Source organism: Bos grunniens, chromosome 14, assembly GCF_055505025.1.
Source record: "Bos grunniens cultivar Pamir isolate PY7600 chromosome 14, Bosgru_T2T1.0, whole genome shotgun sequence".
Taxonomy (NCBI): domain Eukaryota; kingdom Metazoa; phylum Chordata; class Mammalia; order Artiodactyla; family Bovidae; genus Bos; species Bos grunniens.
The window spans coordinates 48,764,420-48,792,103 of NC_141178.1; the positions used below are offsets into that span (position 1 = coordinate 48,764,420).

At 41.0% G+C, this 27,684-nt stretch overlaps 1 protein-coding gene and 1 pseudogene across 3 annotated transcripts in view; both read left to right on the forward strand.

Moving 5' to 3' along the window:
* The window catches only part of SLCO5A1 (solute carrier organic anion transporter family member 5A1), a 146,446-nt gene that overhangs the window by 27,425 nt on the left and 91,337 nt on the right, over positions 1–27,684 (forward strand). The gene's annotated exons all lie outside the window — the stretch shown is intronic.
* Positions 7,642–7,747, forward strand: LOC147359390 (small nucleolar RNA U3; annotated as a pseudogene).

Sequence of the window (27,684 nt, forward strand, 5' to 3'; positions counted from 1 at the left end):
AAAGCAGGGCGCCTGGGTTCAGTCCCTGGTCGGGGAGCTAGATCTTACATGCCACGGTGAAGAAGGTCCTGCAAGCCACATCTAGAAGATGCCATGAGGTGCATCTACGACCTGGAGCAGCCCGATTTAAAAAGATGCGGAGAGCTAATGCCGGGGAAATACAGAAATGGGCCTGCTTGTTCTCCTCCTCTCATAGAGCATGACCTGTGATCACATGAGTGAGTGTGTGTGTGTGTGTATGTGTGTATTGGAGCTGAGAGCGTAGGAAAAAAAACATAAGCCATTGCTTTATACCATCTCCCAGAAATAGGACTGTCCCTTGATATTACTAGAGTCAGAATGTTTGTGTTTCTTCTAATCCTGCGATTTTTCATGGTTGAATGATATTATACAGATTATTATCCAAGCCTCTTGTTTCTTCTCTCTCTCTCTGTAGTAAGGTTTATTGCCTGTGGCCCCACATTCAGAGTTGGCTTAGACAAAGAAAGGAAGCAGAGGCCAAACGAATTGATTCTTCTATATTTAATTACACTTCCAAAAGATCTTGCCTAAAAAGTTGAAAAGGGGTGATGTTCGAAGTAAAGTTTGGATTCGTATTGGTGAACTCTGTGACTCTATTCATTGTGGTCGAGTTATCAGTATTATTGTGTGGGTTTCTTCTGACTGACTTGAAGAACTGGCACCAGCTCCTTCTCTATCCACTTTTAACGCTTTTGGCTGCAATAACACCTGGCAAGTATCTCAGAAAATTCTGCAGGCTCCACTTCTTAGCCTGAATTCTCAACCAGTGCCTCCCATCTATGCTCGTTGCTTGGCACCTTGTTTTTTTCAATCTCCTGGGTCTCTGGATTTCAGTGGACCATTTCCTTGGATCTCCATTCTGACTTAAAAGGATGCTGAGCTTTGACTCTCTTGGCTCCTTCCGGCAGTTTGGCCTGTTCCACTGTGTACAGAGTGTCTACTCAAGCTCTCCAAACCTCCCCTGGGGCCTGGGGCACTGGACTCCCTTATCCTGGTGGAATTCTACACTTAAGCCACAGACACATGCTCTGCTGTACACGGCTATAACTTGCAGGGAGGGTTATCTCATGTCTGCAAGCTGGTGAACTCAGTGGGTAGGCATAGGCCAATGTTTCTTTCAATTCATTTAAAGGCACACAGCTTTTTATTTTTATGTATTTGTTTTGGGTCTTTGTTGCTGCTCAGGCTTTCTCTAGTTGTGGTGAGCGGGAGCTGCTCTCTAGTTGCGGTGTGCGGACTTCTTGCAGTGACTTACTTCTCTTCTTGCAGATCACGGGCTCTAGGGCGCGTAGGCTCAGTAGTTGTGGTGAGGGGCTGCGTTGCTCCAAGGCATGTGGAATCTTCCCGGATCAGGGACCGAACCCCTTACCTCCTGCATTGGCAGGAAGACTCTTCCACCACTGAGCCACCAGGGAAGTCATGGTAATGAGGTAATGGTAACGAGGCTTGTGAGTATAAGTTAGAGGTGAGTCAGATACCATTGCCCTGTTCCATAATGGACTGTTCGCACCTTGTCCTGTCAAGTTGCAAATGAGGTTACTTGTTGATCTCCAGGAGGCAAGGAATAAGAGAAGTGCTCGCCCATCCCCATTGCAGACAACAAACAGGAAAACAAAACAGAAAACCCATTGTCCCTGAACCACACTGCCATTCCCCCCAAGAAAAAAACCCCACAAAACTGTCTCATGTCAGTAGCTGTATCTCAGGACCTAGAAAAAGTATAATAAAAATTTATAATTAACTTGGCATAATAATGATATGGTAATTATAATCATCTTGTGAGGAGCCTTGGGAAGGCAGGATGTTTAAATGCTCTGACCAAGGTGGTTTTAAGTAACTCAAATGATTCTAGGTCTTTTCAAATTTTCTTTTGGCATACTCAGTTGATATTCTGATAGATGCTTATCTTTTGTTTCAATTTATATACCAAATCCACACATCTCACTGGCAGTTGGATTTAGATTAAAAAAAGCATTTCTTTTCCTGGTCTTGAAATCTTTTCTTATACTTAAAAGATACAATAAAGTGTTATTCTTTTTACTCCAAGTTATTAGACTAAAAAAGTACATGTTAATTATTATGTTTTCTTTAATGAGTTCATTTCAGATTATATTGGCTCATTTTTGAACCCGTAGATTGGTCTTGCTTTAAAAAAAACTGATGTGCAAAAATAAAAACATAGGATACCTACTTTTTTCATGTGAGGTTTATTTCTTCATTATAAATTTTTTTGTTTTTGTTTTCTTATGAATTCCTTTAGCTATGTAGCTTTTAGAAGCATGTCCATCTGTTAAAATCTCTCATACAGATGTGTATTCTAATTGTAGATGTTTATGTATCACTGATTACAGAATCTGGCCAATGAATGGTTCTGTTTGAGTCTTCTTTTCCTTTTTCATTTGGCATCATCTGTGATCTTAATTTGAGGACTCTTCATCCTTTGGTCTTTGGAAAAAAAGCTATGACCAACCTAGATAGCATACTAAAAAGCAGAGACATTACTTTGCCAACAAAGGTTTGTCTAGTCAAAGCTATGGTTTTTCCAGTAGTCATGTATGGATGTGAGAGTTGGACTATAAAGAAAGCTGAGTGCTGAAGAATTGATGCTTTTGAACTGTGGTGTTGGAGGGGACTCTTGAGAGTCCCTTGGACTGCAAGGAGATCCAACCAGTCCATCCTAAAGGAAATCAGTCCCGAATATTCATTGGAAAGTCTCATGCTGAAGCTGAAACTCCAATACTTTGGCCACCTGATGCGAAGAACTGACTCACTGGAAAAGACCCTGATGCTGGGAAAGATTGAAGGTGGGAGGAGAAGGGGACAACAGAGGATGAGATGGTTGGATGGCATCACCGACTCGATGGACATGGGTTTGAGCAAACTTCGAGAGTTGGTGATGGACAGGGAAGCCTGGCATGCTGAAGTTTATAGGGTTGCAAGGAGTCGGACATGACTCAGCGACTAAACTGAACTGAATCCTTTGATTAGTCACAGTTCAAACTACTCCCAAGTCTGTGGGTTTCCACTGGGACCTTCCATAACTCTTAAAACATTGAGTGAAAATGAAACTTCATTGGTTGCTTATTACCCTTTGCTTTAATTTACTCCTACTGATTTAAAGTCTTTTGATGGCTCTAATGCTAGTCAATCTGAATTAATGTTTCAGAGAAGATGTGAGAATGCCTACAGTCAAATGCATACTAAGGTTATTATATTTCCTTGTGTGTGTGTGTGTGTGCGCTCTGTTGTGTCCGACTCTGCAACCCTGTGGACTGTAGCTTGCCAGGCTTCTCTGTCCGTGGGATTTTTCAGGCAAGAATACTGGAGTGGGTGGCAATTTCCTCCTCCAGGAGATCTTCTTGACTCAGGGATAAAACTTGCGCCTTCTGCATTTCCAGCATTGCAGGCAGTCTTTTGCCACTGAGTCATCGGGGAAGCCCTATTGTACTTACTTAAAGTGCTAAGTGAAAGTTGCTCAGTCATGTCCGATTCTTTGCGACCCCATGGGCTATATAGTCCAGGGATTCTCCAGGCCAGAACACTGAAGTGGGTAGCCGGTCCCCTCTCTAGGGGATCTTCCCAACCCAGGGATTGAACCCAGGACTGCCTCATTTCGGGCCAATTCTTTAACAGCTGAGCCATAATTAGTTACTCAATAAAATTCCATTTTTTTTTCTAAAAGGGACAGATAGTTTATTGCTAGTTTTATTATCTTATTTGTTATGATTTTATTTCTCTTATATTCTTTTATTAGAGATATTTGCTGAAATGCTTTGTGTGAGTATAATTAGAAAGTTTTCACTGGTTTCTTCAAAAAAAATTGCCAATATGTTAATAGGCTTAGTAACTGACTTCTCTATGACTTCATACAATCTAAATCTGCTGTTGTGATGATATGTCATTTCTCCAGGTATAGGACAAATATGTCAAAATCTGTGTTAACAGTATTACTACTCTCAAATGGGCGAGTTTCTGATTTCATTATTGTTCAAAGTGAAAGTGAAAGTTTCTCAATCGTGTTTGACTCTTTGTGACCCCATGGACTGTACAGTCCGTGGAATTCTCCAGGCCAGAATACTGATGTGGGTAGCCTTTCCCTTCTCCAGGGGATCTTCCCAACCCAGAAATCGAACCCAGGTCCCCCTCATTGCAGGCAGATTCTTTTCCAGCTAAGCCACAAGGGAAGCCCAAGAATACTGGAGTTGGTAGCCTATCCCTTCTCCAGCGGATCTTCCCAACCCAGGAATCGAACTGGGGTCTCCTGCATTGCAGGCGGATTCTATACCAACTGAGCTATCAGGGAAGCTTCATTATTGTTCAAATCAGATTTTAAATGACCAGTTTAGTCATTTCAACATTACTGTTGTATCCTTACCCATTTAATTTCCAGAATTTCTTCTTCCTATTAACAGATACTCTTTTTGGGTTCCTATAAATTATTTATAATTTATAGGATAAATTATATCCTATTTATAGGATATATAAATTTATATCCTATTTATAGGGTAAATCAAGAATAAACTCATGATATTTTATTCATTAACCTCCCTTCCAAATTCAAGTTTCCATTAAGTGTTTTTCTTTCTTTCCAGCAAAGGATTCTTTTACTATGTTCTGTGAGGTTTTTTTCATTGTAGCTAGATAATCTTTCTCTTATAACATTTTTTTTTTGTAACTAGAGCTAGAATTTATCATGCCACAGTTTTCCAATGAACTTTCATTCTCCCACTCTGCATCATTGTTTCTCTGTTAAGTGAATTGACTGAGTTCAAGATTGCTTTATAAATTTCCAGTGACATATGTGCTAATGGTAAAGAATCTGCCTGCCAAACTCAGGAGATGCAAGAGACGGGGGTTTGATCCCTGGGTCGGGAAGATCCTCTGAAGTAGGAAATGGCAACCCACTCTAGTCTTGCTTGGAAAATTCCATGGTCTGTAGCCCACCAGGCTCCTCTGTCCATGGGTTGCAAAGAGTTGGACATGACTAAGCAGACACGCATACACACCTATGCTTCTGAGTTGCATAACTGCCTGTCATGCAAAGAAACTTTGAGACTTTGAGACCCAGGGGCTTTTTCTTCAGCAAGTTTGATATTAATAATTTGAAATCCAGCTGTGATATTCGCAGAAGGGAGGTGGCATGGGAGAGTGGAAAAGGAGTACAAGTGGAACCTGAGTTGTTGTGTGAGATGTGGTCTTGCTGCTTAACCACCAAGTCATCTTGGCCCACTCAGCTGCTCTGGTCCATCTCTTTAACTTGGGAATAAGAAAGTGATAATTCTCAAAGGATCTAGAGATAATTCCTTTTTTTTTTTTTAAATTGAAATATAGTTGATTTACAGTGTTTTAACTGTCAGCAAAGATATATATTTTTTCAGATTCTTTTCCATCATAAGATTATTACAAAACACTGAATATAGTTCCCTGTGCTATACAGTAGGTCCTTTTTGTTTATCTATTTTATATATAGTACTGTGTATCTATTAATCCCAAACTCCACATTTATCCTTGCCTTCCCTTTCCCCTTTGGTAACCATAAGTTTGTTTTCTATGTCTGTGAGTCTATTTCTGTTTTGTAAGTTCATTTGTATAATTTTTTTTTTAAGATTCCACATATAATTGTTATGATGTTTATCTTTCTCTTAGTTCACTTAGTATGATCATCTCTAGGTCCATCCATGATGCTGCAAATGGGATTATTTCATTCTTTTTATGACTGAATAATATTCCATTATATATCACATCTTCTTCATCCATTCATCTATTGGTGACATTTAGGTTGCTTCCATGTCTTGGCTATTACAACTAGTGCTGCTGTAAGCAGTGAAATGCATGTATGTTTTCCACTTAAGAGTTTTCATCTTTTCTGGATATATGCCCAGAAGTGGGATTAAGGTAATTCTATTTTCAGTTTTTTAAGGAAACTCCGTACTCCATAGTGGCTGCACCAATTTACATTCCCATCAACAGTGAAGGAAGACTTACAAAGATATAATTCTACTCCATCATTCATTAGCAGTAAGATGAAATAAAACAAGTGAATACAGTGTCTCATTCAGCAAAGTTTATTATAACATACTTTGTGTTAAATGATGGAACAGAGCTGCTTTCATGGGGCTTAGTCTAGTGGAGAAGACAAATAATAAACAAGTAGCTGATAATTAAAAATCATGGCAAGTGCTATAAATAGAGGAAACCACAGAGCATTGCATTTGCCTAGGAGGTACTTAAATAGAAATCAAAATCCATAAGAGGAAACTAAGGCTTAAAGGATATTGGAAAACTGTGACATATAAAATGTATCATCAGTCTATCTGTCTAATAGCAAAACCCCAGAATAGGATTCTTAAATATGGCTGAACGTCATTATTACTGGAGAAGTAGCCTTAAAAACACAGATTCCTGGACCCATCTCTCAGAGTCTTATTTTTTTTGTATGTGTGTGTGGCTGCACTATGAGGTTTCAGTTCAGTTCAGTTCAGTTCAGTCGCTCAGTCGTGTCTGACTCTGCGATCACATGAATCGCAGCATGCCAGGCCTCCCTTTCCATGAGGCTTGCAGTATCTTAATTCCCCAAGCAGGACTTGAACCTGTGCCCCAGCAGTGAAAGCGTGGAGTTCTAATCATTGGACCACCAGGGCATTCCGTCAGGGTCTAATTTAGTAGAACTGTGATGATGCCCAGGTGGTGCTAGTGGTAAAGAACCTGCCTGCCAATGTAGGAGATGTAAAAGACGCAGGTTCAATCCCTGGGTCGGGAAGATTCTCCTGGAGAAGGAAATGGCAACCCACTCCAGTATTCTTGCCTGAAAACTCCTGTGGACAGAGGAGCCTGGCAGGCCTTGGTCCATAGAGTCACAAAGAATCAGACTCGACTGAAAGAACTTAGCATGCAGGCACGTGGTGATGCCCTAGAATCTGTTTTTTAAACAGATTTCCCAGATGATCCTGCTGATGTGTCGGGGTTGGAAGCTAATCTGGAGACATTCTAGACAGAACCAGTTACCTTTCAAAGGAAAAACTGTGGCTTAGTCTTCGTGTATTTTGCTTCTTGTCCACCATGTGTAGCTTCTTACCTCAATCTTCACGTTTCTGAAACTTGTGTGATACTGGGCCCTGCAACTCCCTGACGTCATGGTGGAGCTGGTCTCGGGTTCCAAGCCCGTGTGTTATATGGCGGTGGTGGGGACCTCTGAATGCTCTTTAAGTAGGGTGGGGGAGGCAGGAGGGAGGGTTTCTGTACGTATTGGAATTCTGGTGTGTAATGGATATAGTATGTTGAGTAGATTGCTGTGGGTTGTTATGGAACTCTGAATGCTTTTTGTAACTTTATACCTATGGGAAACATACTGGGAATTCCATGAAAGTAATGGTTGAGGTTGCCTCCCAACAAAATTTATTGTACTTTCCCCTTCTGTCTAGATTTAAGATAACATATAGTAAAGGACAGGGAAGCCTGGCATACTGCAGTCCATGGAGTTGCAAAGAGTTGGACATGATTTAACAACTGAACAACAGACAACGTGCGTGTGTGTGTGTGTGTGTGTGTGTGTGTATGCACATATCTGCTTCCTGGGTGGTGCTAGTGGTAAAGAACCTTCCTGCCAATGCAGGAGACATAAAGACTATACTTTCAGGGATCATTTCTATAGTTCATTACTAGAGAAGTTTCTCTGATCGTGTAGAGCACCCCAAAAAAAAAAAAAAGATGCAGGTTCAATTTCTGGGTTGGGAAGATCTCCTGGAGGAGAGAATTTCTACCCACTCCAGTATTCTTGCTTGGAGAATCAATTGAGTGACCAGCTCTTATGTTGGGTTCCTGCGGTCTAGCAAAATGCAGTTTGAGTCATGGGGAAAAGGAAGCAGCTGCTTGCTCTGTTTTTCTATCCCCCTGGGGTTTTTCAGGAAAGCCAGTAGCAGTTTATTTGAGAGCAAGGAGTTGCCACTGGGATTTACCCGTGATAGGCTTTTTCAAAAATTTGTTTATGTTAGAAATTTTCCTGTGCTCCAAGCTGTGTTTTTAAAAAGATTGGTTGCTTGCAGTTCAGTCATTTAGGGCTCATAGGGTGTGAGGGAAGATCAAAGGCAAGAGGAGAAGGGGGCGGCAGAGGGTGAGAGGGTTAGAAAGCATCACTGACTCACTGGACTTGAATCTGAGGAAACTCTGGCAGTTAGTGAAGAGGACAGAGGAGCCTGGCGGGCCAGTCCATTAGGTCGTGAAGAGTCGGACACAATTTAGTGACTGAACCACAAAAAAGGATGTGGCAAGTGACAAATAATCTTTTGGGACATTGCTTGTCCTGAGTAGTGATGCTTACTCACCTGGGAGTGTGAACTCAAGTTACCTTTTGTGCCCAGTGATTGCTGCCCTGCGGACCAGCTGAGCCTGAAGAAGGACAGTTGTCTTTTGGTGAGGAGGAGTTAACACATGGTCTCTGAGTGGATTTATCTTTGTAAAGCCCTGTGTGACTGTAAGAACTCATCTTTTCCTTTTGTCTAGATCTTTGCGACTCCTAGGACTGTGGCCCAGCAAGCTCCTCTGTCCATGGGATTTCCCAGGCAAGAATACTGGAGTGGGTTGCCATGCCCTCCTCCAGGGGATCTTCCCAACCCAGGTCTCAAGCTTTGCAGGCAGATTCTCTACATTCTGAGTCACCAGGGAAGTCCTTCTTCTCCTTTAATGGAGAACTGAGCAACTTGAAAGTTTCTCTGGCAGGAGGACCTTCAGGTGGGGAGAATAACTGACCAGTAGGACTCTGACATGTCTGCTCATCTTCCCCCAGGAGCGGGGAGCATGGTAGGGGACTCGTCACTTTTGTTTATGCATCCAGAGCTGTAGGGGTGCACTGGGTAGTCTCCTGTTTGATGTGGTAATAACTGTGGAACAGAAAAACCTCTCCTTTTGTTTGTTTGTTTGTTTGTTTGTTTTGGCATCCTGAAAGAGGTTGCAGCTTGTAAAAGGCTTCCATAAAGCCTGAGAACAACAGGAGAATAAACTTACAAAATAGAAGAAGCTGTAAACCTGATTGATTAAAAAAAATTTTTTTATTGCAGTAAAAGTCATATAATGTAAAGCTTACTGTTTTAACCTTGTTTGACTATACAGTTCAGTGGCATTGTTGTGTAACTCTCACATCCATCTCCCGACTTTTTTGCTTTCCTGAACTGAAAGTCCAAACACTATTAAACGCTAACTCCCCATTCCCCCTTCCCATTCCTCCCAGCCCCCCACCCCTGGCATCTACAAATGTCCTTTCTGACTCTACGAATTTGACTACTCTAGGTACCTGCCAGCATAGATTTTAGATCCTAACAAAAATGTCTTGCTTTCAGACATGGTTTTATCCTCCATCCTCCGTTGGGGATTCTAATGTCTTGGACAGCAAAAACCTGACATATACCAGGCCAGAGGTAGGGTCTCCCTGGGTATCTGATCTCTTTTATAAGAAGGGCACCATCTTATAACCACCACCTTCCCTATAGTCAAGGTTCCTGTGTTTCAGGGGTCCTTCCTGGCGACTCCCTCAGATTTCTCCCTGTCTTCTCTCCTCCACAGGGAGGTGAGGAGGTAACAGTGGGGCTCACCTGGCTGGTGAAACCCCGTGAGAGCAGTAAGGACAGTCTTTTAGTTGGAGCTTTGGATACTGCTGAAACCAAGAGATAAGCCAGAGATTCAAGATGGCAGTTCAGGAGATCGGGTGAGGGAGAATGCAGAAATGTGTATGTCCTAGTCTTCTTTCATTGAAATTGAAAGAGGAGGAACTTCCCTGGTGGTCCAGTGGCTGAGACTCTGCGGTCCCAATGCAGGAGGCCTGGGTTCGATTCCTGGTCAGGGGATTAGATCTCAAGTGCCAGCAACGAAAACCCAGCACAAACAAATTAAAAAAAAAAAAAAAAAAAAAAAAAAAAAATATATATATATATATATATATATATATATATATATATATAAGAGAAGATGAAGCACTCACATCCAGTGAGTGTGGTGCAGACTTCTGGCCTGGATTTTCAGACAAGGTAAGCAAATGAGGGGTCTGAAAGCAATTGGTGTCATTTCGGAGGGAGGGGGAGTTCTGAAGACCTCAGATACCTTTGTGTCTCACTGGAGAGCTGTCATTAAATTTGGGCTTCTCAGGTGGTGCAATGGTAAAGAATCTGCCTGCTAATGTACGAGGATGCTAGAGACTTGAGTTCAAACCCTGGGTCAGGAAGATCCCCTGTAGTAGGAAATAGCAACCCACTCCAGTATTCTTGCCTGGAAAATTCCATGGAGAGAGGAGCCTGGCAGGCTGCAGTCCATAGGGTCACAAAGAGTCGGACCACCCATGAGAAGAATTCAGAGAGAACAAAGTGGTAGATAAGAAGTGATTTATTAGAATAGGATGCTTGTGAGACTTACAAGTGGGCGGGTGAGAAATGCCGTGCCCTGAGAACTTACTGGGCTACAGTTTTATAATCGAAGGAAAAGTGGGGAGGAGCAGAAGAACTCCTTTGTCTTTCTTGAGCAAACTTGATTTTTTTATCACCAGCTCCTCCTCCAGGTTGGGCAGGGGAGTTTTCTTGTCCCTAGATGGTCAAGCTAGGTCCACAGATGGTTGTTTTTTTATGTGCAGAGAGTGTATCCTAGGAATCATTAACTTACTGAGCTCACTGGGCAGGATGTGGGTCTCGTGCTGCCACTGTTTCATTTGGGGCGTATCTTATGCTTCTGTTGCATGGTTCAGTGGTTAAGCAAGCTCGCTTTCTTTAGTAGTCTTTAAGTTACAAGGGTCTCCCATATTTTTCTACTTAGAATCCCCTAGTGGGATTAACTATTTAATGATCTATTTTGTCCCCTCATTCTGAACCTATCAGGTCCACCTGAGTGAGGGGCAGGGTGGGGCTGGACAAAAAGGCTGAGATGGGTATGAAGGAAACAGGGAAGACAGAGAAGTGTAAAAAGCATGGCATGGAGCTTACAAGTCTATCACTTTGGCAGGAAGCGAGCGTCATCCTGGGTGAGTGTGACAGCATGTTTGGGCTGGGTTGTGAAGGCTTAGAAGCCGTTGTGTGACTTCTACATGTTTATATCCTTGACTTTTCCCAGTTAATAATGCTTACTTGATTTGGCATCATCTAGTAAAACTTTTATCAAAAATTGCCCCTCTGTTCATTTTCAGTTAATGAGAAGTGAAGACAGAATTTGAAAGTATATAAATTATCCTCTGGGTGTTTTTGTGTTACAATTAACTTGGTTTCCTGCATTGTCATTTGGGATATAATCAAGGGATTAATTAATCAAGGAATAATGAGAAAGTCTTTCTTTTGTATACAAACATATGTATGTATATATTGTGTGATGTGTATGTGTGAATATTTCTTATTTTGGAGGAAGAATTCAACCTTTGTTAGGAAGAGCTTTAGTGGTTCTAGAGTAACTGGCTTTTCTGTTATAACAGATGGTAAAATGACCCTCAAGTGTGTTGGGATAGCTGTTGAACTGATTAATTCTCAGTGGGACATTGTGTGTTAATTAGGGCTTTATTTCTATTGGAGGGAAAAGCCAGTAAGTTTTCATATATGATGATTCTAAGACTCTCAGGAAATGTGATAAATTAGTTTATTCTTTTGTATAATGCTCAAAGTACCATAAGATAATTGCTCACAAATAAAAGAATTCTAGAGGTTGAATTTAACTTAAAGCTATTCTAGACTAGTGATTCTCAAACTTTAGTGAGTACCAGCATCATCTGGAAGGCTTATTCCAACCCAGATTGCTGTTTACCCTGGGGGTCTCCCCCCACCGCATACCCAGCCCCGTTCACCCAGTAGGTCTGCCTCAGTGGGTCCAAGGTGGGACCTGAGAATTTCCATCAAGTGTCTGGGTGTTGCTGACCTCCAGTCTGGTGATAATTTTTCTTATTCTACATGGCATTCTTTTGGGGTACTTTGCTAACTGATTCATTAGTTTATCCATTCGAGAAACATCCACTGCATTCCTCCTCCTCTTAGTGTTTTAGGTGCTGGGGTTTTAGAGATTTCCCAAGACAGAGTCCTGCTTTCCGAAGTCTCTGTTCTAGTGCAGGGGGCTGACGGTACATCTTGTAACTCTAGGCAGCGATAAGGGTTGTGAAGAAGATGGCCACCAAGCAGAGCTCTACCGGAGCCTGGTGGCCGGGGCCCCTCCCTGGGCAGATGAGTCCTCGTAGGCAGGTCGGAAGGCCTGGGGCAGGAAGGGTTGGGGCATTTGGGTCTCCTCTGACTGGAGGAAAGGGAGCAAGAGGAGGGAGAGTGGTCAGAGAGGGAAGCGGACACCGAGGAGAGTCACACACCCGAACCTCCCTACTATCAAGTGAGTTCAGGAAACATGGCCATTAAATGTTTTTCTTTAAATATAAATGTATTTATTTTAATTGGAGGCTAATTACTTTACAATATTGTATTGATTTTGACATACATGACATGAATCCGCCATGGGTGTACACATGTTCCCAATCCTGAACCCCACTCCCACCTCCCTCCCCATCCCATCCCTCTGGGTCATCCCAGTGCACCAGCCCCATGTACCCTGTATCATGCATCGAACCTGGACTGGCGATTTGTTTCACATGTGATAATATACATCTTTCAATGCCATTCTCCCAAATCATCCCACCCTCCCTCTCCCACAGAGTCCAAAAGACTGTTCTATACATCTGTGTCTCTTTTGCTGTCTTGCATACAGGGTTATCGTTACCATCTTTCTATTGTAAAGTAATTAACCTCCAATTAAAATAAATAAATTTGTATTTTTAAAAAATAAATTAAAAAATAAACAAAAGCACACAAATATCATTTGATGTGTGAAAAGATGAGATTTTTGTATTAGCCTGTATTTTAATAAATTTCCAAAATTAAGATATTTTAAAAAAATGTTATACCCTAATAAATTTTGTCACTCTAATTTATAACTTAAAAAAAATAAATTCTATATATATGCGTTAGTATACTGTATTGGTGTTTTTAAAATGTTTTTCTTTATTGAAGAATTTCTTAAGCCTTTGCCTGTCGATCTCCATTAGAATCTCTCAAGAGAGGACTAAGACATTTAGTTTCTGTCACACCTGGATGACCAAAAAATCTTAGGCTGGTCTTTGTAAGCCATTTGGGAAATTTAATCTAGTGATGGATTTTTGCCCTCACTTTCCAGCTAAGGAAGCCAAGGACCGGAGAAATGAAAGGACTTGCCCAAAATAATGAAGCTTGGGGGAATATAGAGTGTTGGAAAGGACACTGAGTTTGGAGGTGGGAGCATGATTTTAAGACTTGGCTTGGGCTTCCCTGGTGGCTCAGTGTTGAAGAATCTGCCTTCCAGTGCGGGAGACAAGGCCTTGGTCCCTGGTTCGGAAAGATCCCGCATGTCTTGGAGCAACTAAGCCTGTATGCCACAACTGTTGAGCCTGTTCTCTAGAGCCGGGGATCTGCAACTAGAGAAAGCCCAGGCAGCAGTGAAGACTCAGCACAGCCAAAAAAAAAAAAAAAGACTTGGCTCTAACACATTATCAGTGGGGGTCCTGGGCACATGGCCCTAACTCTGGATCTTAATTTCCTTTTTTAAAATGAGGGAGGCTGCACTGTCTACTTTCTAATGATCCTGGAGTCACTCTGGGGAAATGGCTATTGGTTTTTTTTTTTTTTTTTGGACTACTGAGTTTGTGTCAGCTAAGTAAAGCAAAAGAACAACATTGGGAGACACATGTACATATATTCATCAAATGCCACCATTTAGATTCTTTTTTGCTTGCAAATGAGTACACTTCCCAGATTAGTAACTAAAATAAAATCTGTCAGAGAATGTACAACTCTACATCATAAAATGTTGGTAAGGAAAATAAGAAATGTGTATAAAAAGACTAAGATCTAGGGTAATGTACTTTCCTGAAAGATATTTTAACATAGATTTTAACTTTAATGAAATTCATATTGGGTTTGAATACAAGTGGTGACTCTCCCAACAGATAAAACCTAACCTTTTTCTTTCATGCTTTGTGAGCAATTAATTGAGGGAATCATAAAAAACAAAACGAAACAAAACTCTGATTTCAGTCTGTTACTAGCTGGGGTTATTTTGGGTTGGTGTTCTCTGGGCTTCATTTTCATCATCTGTGAAATGAACTCAAATATTCCTTAATGACTCCATTGGTACTTCCTTAGTGGTTCAGTGGCCAAGACTCTGTGATCCCAATGCAGGGGCCTGAGTTCGATTCCTGGTCTGGGTATTAGATCCCACATGCTACAACTAAGACCCAATGCGGCCCAACAAGTAAATAAAAATAGATATTAAAAAAAAGACTATTGATTCAAGTTGGTGCAGTCACCTTTATAGACTGATAATCCAATCAATATTTTAGTTTTTGCTTTAAAGAGGTATTAGCAATAAAGTCACCTTTATAGACTGATAATCCAATCAATATTTTAGTTTTTGCTTTAAAGAGGTATTAGCAATAGAGTATTTGTCAAAATGTGGATTGAACCTGAGGGTTCCAAGAACTCAGAATGTGAATTTCATGCAGTAATGTGAAGTCCGAGGTACCCATCCCCATTCTGGACTGGTGGGCAGAGCGTACTTCCTGATCCTGTTGTGGTATATTGAGGTTATGTGACAAGTTCTGGCCAATAAGCTGTGTGTAGTGACAGATGCTACTTCTAGGCCAGAGCACTTGAGCAAGACCCCACAAAGCTTTCTTTCCTTTGTCACCAAAGTGGCAACATTCTGGTGGCATCAACTTGGGTTCTGGAGTCAGATGTCATGGAGCAGATCTTCCTATGACCCTTGGATCAAGACTTGTGTGCAAGGAATAAACCTTTGTGGTTATAAACCCTAAGATGTTTTGAGATGCTTGTTACAGCAACATCACGTGCCTATCCTGACTGTGGTATTCAGTAAACTGGGGAAATCTCAAGAGACCACAGGAGGACTAGCTGTCGGAAAAGAATTATTTTAGAGAAGATGCCAGTTGGCAGCCCCTCTGCCCTTAATGGAGTTTGCTTAAGGAATTCTGCTGTTTCTCCGAATAGCAAAGTTTACACCCTTGGTTGAAGAATGAATGAATGAGCATATATTCTATGGTTATGTGTTCAAACTGATGTGTGTTATATAAGCACATGGTACAAGAGGCAGTATGAAAGTGAAAGTGAAGTCGCTCAGCCGTGTCCGACTCTTTGCGACCCCACGGACGGTAGCCTACCAGGCTCCGAGATCCATGGGATTTTCCAGGCAAGAATACTGGAGTGGGCTGCCATTTCCTTCTCCAGGGGATCTTCCCAACCCAGGGATCGAACCCGGGTCTCCTGCGTTGCAGACAGACGCCTTATCGTCTGAGCCACTAGGGATTATAAGAGGCAGTATACCTGGTGGTTAAGATCCCAAGTCAGGCTGGATTACCTGTGTTCAGAGCCCAACTCTGTGTTACTTTGGGCAGTTTTCTTAAATGTTCTGGGCTTCAGTTTCTCCATCTGCAAAAAGGATAATATTAGTACCTCTCATAGGGCTGTTTGTGAAAAATAAGTTCTTTAATGTATGTCAGGAGCTTTTATTAGTGTGTACAGTGTACATGGCCTGTACTATATGTGGCAGCCAATAAATCTCAGCCATTTTTCACCCTCTCTTCCCCTCTTATTATTGTTATTGACATTGAAAAAAATACTGAAAGGATAGACACAGTGTTAGAGCTGTCATCTCCGGGTAGCAGGATTCTGATTGATTTTATTTTTGGGGTTCTCTTTTTGGGTACCAAGTCTCTTTGTTCTGAACTTGGGTTGCTTTTTAATTAGAAAAAAAAAGTTATTTAAAAGCAGTGTATTGACTGTGATTATTTTCCAAAAGAATATATGCCAGTATCCACACTAAATCCTATGACCGCTGTTTTTGCCTTATCATTTTGTAATCTGTATGTTTTTTAATTAATTACTTGATTTTTGGCTCCACTGGGTTTTTGTTGCTGCGGGCAGGCTCTCTCCAGTTGCCGCCAAGTGGGACTGCTCTCTAATTGTGGCGCGTAGTCTTCTCATTTCAGTCGCTTCTCTTGTTGTTGAGCGTGGGCTCTAGGGTGTTCAGGCCTTAGTGGTTGTAGCATATGGGCTTAGTTGCTCCGAGGTGTGTGGACTCTTCCCTGACCAGGGATGGAACCTGCGATCCTTGCATTGGTTGGTGGATTCTCAACCACTAGACCACTTGTGATCGGTTTCTATTGAGTTTTATCTGCTCTGAAATCGGCTTTCCACCTTGACTTTTTAATTTTGTTGATGATTCTTTTCATCTCTTGGCCAGGTGTTGTAGACACCAGTGAATCTCTTAGTCTCTTATAACTTACCAAGGGTTATAAATTCTTCCTCCTCAATCTCTCTCACACTGCTGTCCATTGCCCAGTCTAGTTCAAATCCTTAACCCTTCATGCTGGACTACTGGTTATTTTTGTCTACAGGTTTCTTTCAATCCCTATATACTGATGCTAGACTCATGTTTTTAATATACCACTTTGATTGTGTCAGCCTTTGCTGAAACTTTCAGGGGCTCCTCAGTTGCTCCGTCATTGAGGATAAAATCAATTTCCCAGCTTGATATTGAAGGCTCTCCACATTTGCTCTTTACCTGCTCTCCCAAATATTCCATTCATTAACCTTATTTATAAGCTTTTCTTACCATATTTTTGTACCCAAGTGCCTTTGCTTTCCCGCCCCCTTGATGTCCAAATTTTACTTACCCTTGAATATCTTGCTTGAATATATCCTTGTCTAAAATATTCACATTTTCACTTTTGTAAATTGCTCCTTTCATTGGGTGGTTGATCACCTGGCTTGTGCTTTTTTTGCATTGAAATGTATTAATCTCCATGCCTTTTTACATCCATGTGCTTCTCTCCTTCTAACTAAACTGTAATGTTTCTGAGGGTGCTTACATTTTTTAGCATCCAGTGTCCCTCAGAAGATGGGTGATCTGTGGGCTGCTGATTGATGAATTCATGTATCTTTAATATTTGATGAAAACAGATGTAAGAATAAAAAGGCTTTTTTTTTTTTTAAAAGACAGACTTTCACTTTATTTTTAACTTTGCTATTTATAATGTTGTTTATCCTGATCATCTGAGCTTCTTTTAATGGTCAGATCAATATTTGCTTGAATATTTCCCTAAATGAGACTTCTCTAATTCACTTAGTAAAGAAAGCCATTAAAAAATTTTTTTAGCTCTGCCCTATGCTCTATTTCATTGATGTATCAAGTTACATATATATTTATTATATACTCTTTAACATAGATTTCTAATTTTTTATGCTTTTGCTTTTTTAATTGGCATATAATTGCTTTATAATGTTGTGTTAATTTCTGCTGTACAGCAAAGTGAGTCAGCCACACATATACAAATATCTTTCCTTACTTGAATTTCCTTCCCATTTAGGTCACAGCAGAACATTGAGTAGAGTTCCCTGTGCTATACAGTAGGTCTTGATTATCTTGTTTTATATATAGTACCGTGTGTATGTATATCTCAAGTTCCTGATTTATTCCTGCCTTCCCATGTTTGCCCTTTAGTAACCTTACATTTGTTTTCTATGACAGTGAGTCTGCTTCTGTTTTGTAAATAAGCTCATTTGTATCATTTTTAACAATTAGATTCAAGTATGAGTGATACCATACGATATTTGTCTTTGTCTGACTTAACTGCACTCCCTGTGACACTCTCATCTATGTTGGTCCATGTATGTTGCCACAAATGGCATTATTTCATTCTTTCCTAATAGCTGAGTAATATTCCATTGTATGTATGTATATTGGGCTTCCCTGGTGGCTCGGTGGTAAAGAATCTGCCTGTCAGTGCAGGAGACATGAGTTTGATTCCCAGGCTACGAAGATCCCCTGGATAAGGAAATGGCAACACACTCCAGTATTCTTGACTGGAAAACCCCATGGACACAGGAACCTGGTGGGCTGTAGTCCATGGGGTCTCAAAGAGTTGGATACGACTTAGTGACCGAACAAAAACAGCATACATATGTATCACAGCTTCTTTTTCCAACCCTTTGTCAATGGATATTTAGGTTGCTTCCATGTCTTGGCTATTGTAAATGCTGCTGGAGTGAACATTGGGTCCATGTTATCTCTTCAAATTTTGGTTTTCTCCTGGTATGTGCCCAGGAGTGGGATTGCTGGAGCATATGGAAGTTCTACTTTTAGTTTTTTTAACTTTTTATTTTATATTGGTGTATAGCCAATTAACAGTGTTGTGATAGTTTCAGGTGGACAACAAAGGGTCTTAGCCGTACCTATACCTGTATCCATTCTCTCCCAAACTCCCCTCCCATCCAGGCTGCCACATAACTTTAGCAGAGTTCCATGTGCTATACAGTAGGTTCTTGTGGGTTATCTATTCAAAATATAACAGTGTGGACGTGTCAGTCCCAAACTCCTTAACTATCCTTTCCCCTCATCCTTTCCTCTGGCGATCATGAGTTCCTTCTCTTAAGTCTGTGAGTCTATTTTGCAAATAAATTCATTTCTATAATTTCTTTTTAGATTCTACATATAAGGATGTCATAGACTATTTCTCTTTCTGAATTACTTCACTTTGTGTGGTAATGTTTAGGTCCATTCATGTTGCTGCAGGTGGCATTATTCCTTTCTTTTTTACGGCTGAGTAATATTCCATCGTGTGTGTGTGTGTGTGTGTGTGTGTGTGTGTGTGTGCGCGCGTGTGTGTGTATCAGTCATATTGTCTTTATCCATTCATCCGTTGGTGGACATTAGATTGTCTGGCCATTATAAGTAGTGCTGCTATGGACACTGGAGGGCATATATCTTTTTGACTGAAGAGTTTTTATCTTTTCCAGATGTTTTCCCAGGAGAGAGATTGCTGGATCATATGATGACTCTTATTTTTAGTTTTTTAAGGAACCTCCATACTGTTCTTCGTAGTAGTTGTACCAATTTACATTCCCATTAACAGTGTACATTCCACACCTTTCCAGCGTTTCTTATTTGTAGACTTTTTGAAGATAGCCCTTCTGACAGTGTGAGGTGATACCTCATAGTTATGATTTGCATTTCTCTAATAATTAGTGATGTTGAGTATCTTCTCATGTGCCTGTTGCCCATCTGAATATCTTCTTTGGAGAAATGTCTGTTTAGATCTTCTGCTCATTTTTGACTGGGTTGTTTGTTTTTGGGGGGAAGTTATTGTTTCTGTCATCTTCCATGAGCTCAAGTATCTGGCATATAGAGAGCAGTGAATGTGGCCAGATGAGGGGCCTCAAAATAGCACTGCAGGCTAGGAAGGAAGGGAAAATTACATCACAGAATTTTCTTTTTGACTGTGCGGCATGGTGGGGGCATGTCTTAGTTCCCCAACCAAGGACTGAACCCACACCCGCTGCATTGGAAGCAGAGTCTTAACCACTGGACCATCAGGGAAGTCCCTACATCACAGATATTTTTTAATGTGTTGAATCTTTGCCATGACTTTAATATTTTTCTTCTAGTACACAAACTAAGCACAATTTTTAGGACTGTAATTTAACAGTATAATGATTTTTAAAAAGGCTCTCACTTCCTGTTATGGACTGACTTGTGTCTCCCCCACAAAATTTGTGTTGAAGCCCTAATTCCCAATATGAGTATGTTTAGAGAGAGGGACTTCACAGAGGTAATTAAAGTTAATGAAGTCGATGGCTGGAGCCCTAATCCAGTATGATTGGTGTCCTTTTAAGAAGAGGCATTACACCAGCGCTTGCTCTCTCCCCACACATGCATGAAGGGAAGGCCATGTGACGATACAATGAAAAGGTGGCTGTCTGCAAGCCAGGAAGAGTTTTCTCTCCAGAATCCAATCCCAGTGGTGCCTTGATGTTGGACTTCTAGCTTCCAGAGCAGTGAGAAAATAAATGTCTGTTGTTTAAGCCATCCAGTCTGTGGTACTTTGTAATGGGAGTCTGAGCAGAGTAACATCTCCTGACTCAGTACATCCATGTATTGAATTTACAACACCTGCTAGTTTTATGGTGATGGCTACCATCAGAGAGCTCACATTTCCCTTCCTGCCAGGCAATATTGCTGGCTGGCTAGATGCACATTCTTGCTTCCAGTTTGGGTTTCCTTGTAACTTACCCTAGAACACCCAAAGCAGGCCTTTCCCAGCCAGCAAGTGGCCTTGATCACAGAACCTCTGGGGTGTGGGGACAGAAGGGCCGAATAGGAAGCCTCAGCTCTGGACCACTTCTTGCTAGTGGAATAGGGGGAATCTCAGCCCTTTGTTCTTTTTTCCTTTTTTGGAAAGATGTTAGTAACATTTGAACAGAATATACATTATGTACTGGCAGTCTTGGCAATGGCTTTCCATTCTCTTCAAGTCCTCTGAAGTCATGATGGCCTCTGGCCTTAGTTCTTCTCAGTTCACATTTTCTCTGATGGGTGAGTCTTCCTGGGCTGCAGTTCTGTTTATGAGGCTCTCAGTGGACTTCCCAGGTGGCTCTAGTGGTAAAGAATCTGCCTGCCAGTTTAGGAGACACAAGAGATGCACATTCTATTCCTGGGTCAGGAAGATCCCCTGGAGGAGAGCATGGCAACCCTTTCCAGTCTTCTTGCCTGGAGAAACCCATGGACAGAGGAGCCTGGCGGGCTACAGTCCATAGGGTCGTAAAGAGCTGGATAGGACTGAAGCAACTGAGCGGAGTATCAAAGGACTTCTTCACTGACCCCACCTGCCTACTGATCTTCACCATCTGTGTCCTTGACCATGACTTGATGACTCTCAGTGAACATAAAACTTAAAGATACTTGCCTTTCTTCCTCCAGGCTGATTCTCCTCCTAGGTTTGTTTGGGTCACATGTCCAGCACTATTACTTGTATATTCTTTTTTGGACAATAGGGGGTCAACATTGTTCACAAATAAATGGACACAAGAGAAGCCAACAACGTGCAGACATTCACCCTAGCTTTTGGCTGAGGTTCGTTGGCTGAGAGGCACAGTGTTGTGTCACAGGGCAATTTCTACTGCTTGAAAACAAAGTGTGTTTCTTGGGGGATGGAAGAGACACACACAAATAAAGCTAATCATTCTTGCTGTTGTTTAGTCACTAAGTTGTGTCTGACTCTTTTGTGACCCCGTGGACCATAGCCCGCCAGGCTCCTCTGTCCATGGGATTTTTCAGGCAAGAATAGTGGAGTGGGTTGCCACTTCTTCCTCCAGAAGATCTTCCTGACTCAGGGATCAAACCCATGTCTCCTGCATTGGCAGCTGGATTCTTTACCACTGAACCATCATTATGTGTGTACAGATAAATATATACATTTGAGGGTATTTCAGAGATAGATGGTATTTAGATGAATCAACACAATTATGTAGTTTCCCTAAACTCAGTACATGTATTCCAGAATCATGCTAAACTACTTGGTCTCAAATCCTTGTCTTGGGCTCTTCTGGGGAATCCAGCCTAAGATATCTGCTACTGCAGAAATTTTCATATTTTTGAGAAAATAATTTTAGATCACACTGAGACGATTTTAGTTGGAATGCTTCCCTTGTTTAGTAATTAAGATGCACAGTAGGGAAGCATCTTATTTCAAGAATAAGATGATCATACATTATATTGTTATAGGGTCTGATTCGCTGTTTGAACTAAATGCATATTAGAAAGAATAATTGCACATATAATCAATTTATATTAATACCAGGGTTGTTAGTGTGAACAGTCGCTGGAGGTATAAGGGATTATTATCACAGTCACTGTAGTCTCCTACATTACAATGTTTGTGACTCTGAAAGTGTGATGTTTATAAAAAATCCCACAAGATAAAATGTAGGCCAGCAGTTTTCAAGCTGAGCTGGCAGGGTTTGGATGAGGACTAATCCAAATGACTAGGGTAGATGTGGAGTAAACAGTGAGGAAGACTGCATCTCTTAAGCTGCTTATGGTGACCATGACCTAGCACAGGTAATGAGATTTGCTCTGGTCTCTGTATGCTACACTCAGCAAACTGCTGTCCAGTTTATTATGGACACTTTGAGCTTTTATACTGCCTTTTATTTTTTTAATGGAGTTTTTCCTAGTAATGATAGAATAAACACAAAATTCAGGATTATGGCATGATCGTATAGAAATTTACTAAAAGAAGCAAAGCTGCCTTAAAGGGCTGATCATCAAGCATATAGTTTTGGTCAAAGGAGCAGAACTAGTGAATAAACTAGAGGTTGATCCCATGGCTGTCTAAATCTCCTGAAATAATTTTAAATTTTGTGATTTTTTTTCCTTTGAAATCTACCTATTGACTTTCTATGTAGATCTCTAATGATCCTGAAATTTTATAATCCAAGAGAGGTAGAAGTAATATTCAAAAGGAGAAGACTGGGACTTCCCAGGTGGTCCAGTGGTTAAGAGTCCGTGCTTCTAATGGAGGGATTGAGGGTCTGATCCCTGATAGGGGAACTAAAATCTCACATTCCTTGTGGCCTGCCCCTCCCCCACAAAAGGAGAAGACCAATCAAATAAAGGATTAATGCCAGTATTGGCTTGATCCATGATTTAGGAAGTGTTCTTTGATTAGTTGAATAAAACACTCTAGAGGGGGCTTCCTCGGTGGCTCAGTGGTAAAGAATCTGCCTACCAATGCAAGCGATACGGGTTTGATCTCTGATCTGGAAAGATCCCACATGCCACGGGGCAGCTAAGTCACTGCACCACAACTATTGAGCCAGAGCTCTAGAGCCCCAGAGTAGCAACTACTGAGCCCACGTCCACAGCAACTTAAGTCCGAGAGTCCTAGAGCCAGTGCCCTGCAGAAAGAGAAGCCACCTCAATGAGAAGCCCATGCAGCTCAACTAGAGTGTAACCCGCACTCACCACAACTAGAGAAAAGCCCATACAGCAATGAAGACACACACAGCCAAAAATCAGTAAGTAAAATTATTAAAAAAAACACTCTTGAGGTATGCATAGCTGGTGTCTGACACCTGTTCTCATATGCCAATTCTCATAATGATTTCAAATATTTTCTACTGCTACAGCTCCTCTACTAGTATTTTTCCATTCTATTAAACACTTTGAAATCTAAAAGTTAGTTTTGCAACTTACTCCATGGCAAAACCAGGCCTGATCTGATAGGGGCTAGTTTTAAAATCACACTTCATGTGAATATTGATTCATTTTGTTGAAGAAACAATAGCATAACTGGTTTTGGAACATCATTCCAGACTCTGCTGGGGAAGTCACATAATATCCAGTATCACTCGCCATTTACTTTTGTAAAATGTGGAGAAGTCTTCATTCCAAGGCACATCCAGCCTCAGGGGTTTGCACTGAGGGCTTGTGGATCTGAATTCATGTTCTTACCTAACACAGACAACCTTGATTAATTATAGTTGCACGAAAGCAGATGCAGTTGCCAGTGACGAGGACTGTCTATGAAGCTAATAGCTTCTTTTAGGTCAGTGGCTGCATAAGACTTAATCATGATAATCATATGGCATAAAGAAAAAGCTAGCTATGTGAAGCAAATCTCCAGAGAAACAGAACTAATAGGATATATAAAGGATATATAATAAGATATAGGATATATATAGAACTAATAGGATATATATATGTATATAAGACTTAGGTAAGAATTGACTCACGTGATTATAGATGCCAAGAAGTCCCATAGTCTGCTCTCTGCAAGCTAGAGAACCAGGAAAGCTGGGGGTGACCTTCAGTGCAAGTCCAAAAGCCTGAGAATTGAGGGGCCGCTGATATAAGTCCTGAAGTCTGAAGGCCTGAGAATTGAGAACTCTGATGTCTGAGAACAAGGGAAGGTGGACATCTCAGCTCAAGAAGAGAGAGATTTTGCCCTTCCTTTGCCTTTTCATCCTAATCCAGGGGCTTGAAGGACTGGATGATACTCACACACTTTGGTGAAGGTGAATGTCTTCACTCAGTCTGTATTTTTAACTAAAAATTTTAAGTACCTGTTTTGATTTACTTATTTATTTGGCTGCACCGGGTCTTAGTTGCAGCATGCAGGCCCTTCGCTGTGGCATGCAGGATCTAGTTCCCTGACCAGGGATGGAACCTAGGCCCCTTGCCTTGGGAGCACAGAGTCTTAGCCCCTGGACCACCAGAAAAGTTCCCTGCTCAGTCTATGGATACAAATGCTAATCCACTAAGTACAGCCTCACAGACACACCCAGAAATAGTTTTCCCACTTGTCTGGGCATCCCTTAACCCAGTTAACTTGACACATATACCATTGCACCTTCCAGTGGGGTAAGATGGTATGTCAATTTAGGGCATGTATAGATCTAAATTTTGATTGATCAGAAACGTATCAGAAGTTAGAGTAAGGTTACTCTTCATAAGAGGATGAGATGGTTGGATGGCATCATTGACTCAATGGACATGAAGTTTGAGCAAACTCTGGGAGATGGTGAAGGACAGGGAACTCTGGTATGCTGCAGTCTGTGGGGTCGCAAAGAGTCAGACACGACTGAGCAACTGAACAACAGCAACAGTTCTTCATAAGAAGAGGTTGATGTCTTGTCGTGCTAGATGCCATGAGTTGAAATGATGGAAGGCTCTTCTGATTTCACACTTTGGGTGTTGCTGCGGGCATCTGGCCACATTAATGGGGAAAAAATGACAAATCTGTGGTGCAGAGCCACTCAACTCTGGGTCACCAAAGGGTTTTATGCCTTCTCCCAAGGAGGCAGCTTTGCAAATGCAACTTACTAACATTTTAATGGGCTGCCTGGGTGGCACAGTGGTAAAGAATTTGCTTGCCAATGCAGAAGATTCAGGAGACAGGGGTTGGATCCTTGGGTTGGGAAGATACCCTGGAAGAGGAAATGGCAACCCACGCCAGTATCTTTGCCTGGGAAATCCCATGGACAGAGGAGCTTGGTGGGCTACAGTCTGTGGAATCGCAGAAGAGTCAGACGTGACTAAATGACAACAACATTTTATTTTTTCCAAACTTTAAACTTTTTGTTTTGTCTTGGTCTATAGCTGATGGTGGCGCTAGTAGTAAAGAACCTGCCTGCCAATGCAGGAGATCTAAGAGGCAAGGGTTTAATCCCTGGGTTGGGAAAATCCCCTGGAGAAGGGCGTAGCAACCCACTCCAGTGTTCTTGCCTGGAAAATCCCATGGACAGAGGAGCCTGATGGGCTACAGTCCCTAGGATTGCAAAGAGTCAGACACGGCTAAAGCGACATAACACATAGCCGATTAAGAATGAACAACAAAATTTTAGAGGAATCTTCACTTTTACTTTTGAAATCATGAATAGTCAAAGAAATGGATCCTTAACTATTTACTGTTTTCTTGGACTGAATAGCCATTTAGTTGAGGTTGTCAAGCTTTTTACTTAATTTCTTTTAGGCTATTTAAGTAATTAAAGTATTCTTTAATTCAGATATTTCCCCAAAATATTTGACAGAAATGCCATTTCTCTCTATTATCTAGATACTTCTAAGCAAGATAATTGTTTTAATGAATAATATAAAAGATTGTTTGGCCATGCTATGCTGCATGTGGGATCTAGTTCCCTGACCAGGAATCAAACCCATGCCTCCTGTATTGAGAGTGGAGAGTCTTAACTACTGGACAGCCAGTAAGTCCTCAAGATCATTTTTTGAGGAGTTTGACATTGCCAGATATATGTCTTGAGTTCTCCATTTCTTTTCCATTTCTGGTTTGTGTATGTGTGTGCGCACGTGAGTATTGGCTAAATTATGAAAAGATTCTACTTTGTTGAGGAGAATCAGTAATTAATTGTTTTAAGGTTTCTTACCAATTAATAACATTACCAAAACTTCATTAACTGAGCTGCAAAGATGCATGATATTTATGAAAACTTGGTGTATAATATTAATTAAATGTTGTCATTTAAGCACAGAAGATCTCTATGCATAGCTCAGAATTATGATTTATTAAAATGCTCTAGGCAGTATCTGGGTTTCCCCCTACCCCCTCAACATATTTACATATTGGTGAAACAACCTGAAAGCAATTGAAAACTGAGGAATGGATGGGTCATGGTGTTTATAAGATAGTGGTAAATCTGTATCATTGAGAATGGGCTGAAATATAAAAAAGGGTTGTCACATATAAAATGATGTTATTTATTCAGGCCATCCCTGATACAAAATGCAGAACTCTCAAGAGTATGAAAGAATTAGACAGAACTCAAAGCATTTTTGATGATCACCGTTGACATTTTTATCTGCTAGTTTCTTTGGTATTTTTAGAAGTATATTAACTTCTCATTTTGAACTATTAAATATTACATAATAGCTGTATGATCTCCAGTCAGGTCTAAAAATTCACGCTCTATAAGTGATGATTTTACTCTAGAAATGTTCTTGCATGCTTGCTAAGTCGCCTCAGTTCTGTCTGACTCTGCGACCCCATGGACTGTAGCCCACCAGGTTCCTCTGTCCACGGGATTCTCCAGGCAAGAATACTGGTGTGGGCTGCCATTTCCTTCTCCAGAAGTGTCCTTGAGAGCTTGATAAAGTGTATGAATAAATTGGAAAATTTAACGTAGTAAATTCATGAAAACATCTCTAAGATAGCTTTGCTCTGAAAATTATAATAGCTCCTATGATAATTCAGGATTTTCTTTTTAAAGCCTAGGACTTTGTGTTGATATTTCTTTTTTCTTATTTGGCTATTGTATAAAATCAATATCTTTCTGCCGGGAGAACACTAAGGATGGTTTAATTTTTTTTTTTAATGCTTTGATCTTGGTATTTGTTGAGTGTAAAGAGTGATTTCAGTGGCAGTTTCATTTAAATCATGTGGGAGGCCATTTGGTGCAGTGTATGTGGTCCTTGGGGTCAAACAGACTGGCTGAAATCTGCTGCTTGCTAGTTTTGTGACTTGGGTATATCCCTTAGCATTTCAAAGGTAAGACTCCTTCTGTAAAGCAGAAACTAATTAAACTTATTTTTCAGATATTTGTTGGGGTGATAATTATGTTTAAAAATCAAGGGGGAAGACTTAACAAGTTAGTTTTCTTCCATTTTTTCCCCCCTTAAGTCTTCTCTTAGTTTTTATTGGGACCACTTCATTGTGCTTATGTCTTATGGTGCCAGTTATCTTTTCTCGTGCATTTTGCTCCCGACAAGAAGAGTTCTCCACAATTTTTTTTTCAGGAAGGGGCATGGTTCTTTTTATCATTCATATTTAACACCAGATATTTCATACAGTATAACTTCAGCAAGTAACTGCTGGCTGCTGCTGCTGCTGCTGCTAAGTCGCTTCAGTCGTGTGCGACTCTGTGCGACCCCATAGACGGCAGCCCACCAGGCTCCCCCGTCCCTGGGATTCTCCAGGCAAGAACACTGGAGTGGGTTGCCATTTCCTTCTCCAATGCATGAAAGTGAAAAGTGAAAGTGAAGTCGCTCAGTCATGTCCAACTCTTATCGAATCCATGGACTGCAGCTGACCAGGCTCCTCTGTCCATGGGATTTTCCAGGCTAAGAGTACTGGAGTGGGGTGCCATTGCCTTCTCCATCAGCAAGTAACTACCGATTGATTAATGATTAAGGAATAAGGTGTTTTGGGGTAATTGACTATGCTGATGATCTGATAACCAGATATGACCATTCCATACTTGAAGACTTTGGAAATAATAAAATACACTTAACACTAAAGTGATACTGAATATAACATCATCATCC